At 42.0% G+C, this 1,976-nt stretch overlaps 1 non-coding gene across 1 annotated transcript; it reads right to left on the bottom strand.

The window, feature by feature from the left end:
* Positions 1-561: 561 nt before the first annotated feature.
* On the bottom strand, positions 562-668 carry LOC141687554 (small nucleolar RNA R71). The gene has a single exon (XR_012561049.1). It is a non-coding gene; the product is annotated as a small nucleolar RNA R71 (small nucleolar RNA).
* Between the last annotated feature and the right edge of the window lie 1,308 nt (positions 669-1,976).

Raw genomic sequence — 1,976 nt, 5'->3', positions numbered from 1 at the left:
TCGGATATTTTACTTACTTATTTGCTTGTTACTTTTTCAAGTACTCTAGAGAGCGTTTATGCTAACGCGTTCTCGATCTCGAAAGAGAACACTGGATAAAGCGGAGGAAGAAGTTTTAGTAGAGGAAGAAGTTCTTGTTGAGGAGAAAGTTGAAGAAGAAGCTCTTATTGCAATAGGAGAACCAAAAGCGAAAATGAAGGCTTTGATGGATTACTCTCAGCCGAAGATTAATGATATTCAGTATAGCATTGTCCGACCAGCCATTGCGGCTAACAATTTTGAAATCAAAGCTAGCACGATTCAGATGGTGCATAACTTAGTTCAGTTTGGGGTTCTCCGACAAAAGATCCCAAAATGCACATTAGGGATTTCATCGAGATCTGTAACACGTTCAAATACAACAATGTGTCTGAAGATGCTATTAAGTTGAGGCTTTTCCCATTCTCTATGAGGGATAAAGCTCAGTGTTGGTTGCATTCTCTACCACAAGGCTCTATCACCAAATAGGAAGATCTTGCTCAAAAGTTCCTTACTAAGTTCTTTCCTATGGCGAAGACAAGTGCAATCAGGAATGCTCTCACTCAATTTGCGCAGCAGTCTGGAGAGTCTTTATGTGAGGCTTGTGAGCGATATAAGGAGATGCTTCGAAAGTGTCCTCACCATGGGATGCCTGACTGGATGATCATTAACTGTTTCTACAATGGGTTGGGTGCAACTTCTAGACCCATGCTTGACGCAACATCAGGTGGAGCCTTGTCGGCTAAAAGCTACGATAAAGCTTATGGGTTGATTGAACTGATGGCTGCTAATGAATACCAGAACCCAACTCAGAGACTACCTCAGGATAAGGTAGGAGGAATTCTGGAGGTAGACGCAGCTACTGATATAGCTGCTCAGCTTAAGGCTTTGATGATGAAGGTGGATTCTTTGGCTAATTATGGAGTTAATCAGATTACTAGTGTCTGTGAGTTTTGTGCTGGTACCCATGAGATGGAGCAGTGTGCTATTATAGTGAATCAGCTCAGTTCGTGAGCAACTTTCAGAGGTTGTAGCAACAGGTTCCAGCCACCTATCATCCCAGCAACCACAATCATCCTAACTTCAGCTGGAGCAACACTCAGAATGTGGTACATCAGCCTTATCAGCAGTATGTATCAAAGCAATACAACCCTCCTGGTTTTCAGCAGCCGCAATATGCACCAAGATAACAACCCCAGCTATAACAATCTAATAAAAAATCTGAATTGGAGGAGTTGAGGCTCATGTGCAAGAGCCAAGCGGTTTCTATTAAGACCTTGGAGAATCAAATTGGGCAGATTATCAATGCCTTGCTGAATTGTCAACCTGGTTCACTATCTAGCGACACAGAAGTTCCAGGAAAGAAGGAAACAAAAGAGCAGGTTAAGGCAATTACATTGAGGTCTGGGAAGGTTGCAAATCCTGAAAAATCTCAAGTTTCGGAAGATGAAGCTGTGGCTGAGGAAGAAGTGTAGAAGGAAGTAGAAGTGGAACAAAGGAAGACTAATGTGGAACACACTCCTCCTGAGGGTAATATAGGGGAGAAACAGATCTATCCTCCACCTCATTTTCCTAAGAGACTGTAGAAGAAAAAGTTGGATAAGCAGTTTGAGAAGTTTTTGGAGGTCTTCAAGAAACTTCATATAAACATACCTTTCGCGGAAGCTCTTGAAAAGATTCCTAGTTATGCGAAGTTTATGAAAGTTATTCTTTCCCAGAAATTGAAGCTTGATGACTTAGAGACCGTTGCTCTCACGGAGGAATATAGTGATGTGCTGCAACAGAAGCCGCCTCCGAAACCTAAAGATCCTGGAAGCTTCACTATTCCTTGTACCATTGGAAAAGTGTCATTTGACAAATGCTTATGTGACTTGGGGGCTAGCATCAATTTAATTCCTTTGTCTATCTTCAAGAAGTTGGACTTACCTGATCCAAAGCCTACTTATATGACCTTGCAG

This window comes from Apium graveolens, chromosome 9 (assembly GCF_009905375.1).
Source record: "Apium graveolens cultivar Ventura chromosome 9, ASM990537v1, whole genome shotgun sequence".
Taxonomy (NCBI): Eukaryota; Viridiplantae; Streptophyta; class Magnoliopsida; order Apiales; family Apiaceae; genus Apium; species Apium graveolens.
The sequence above is the reverse complement of the archived record's forward strand: the minus strand, read 5'-3'. Positions and strand labels throughout refer to the sequence as shown.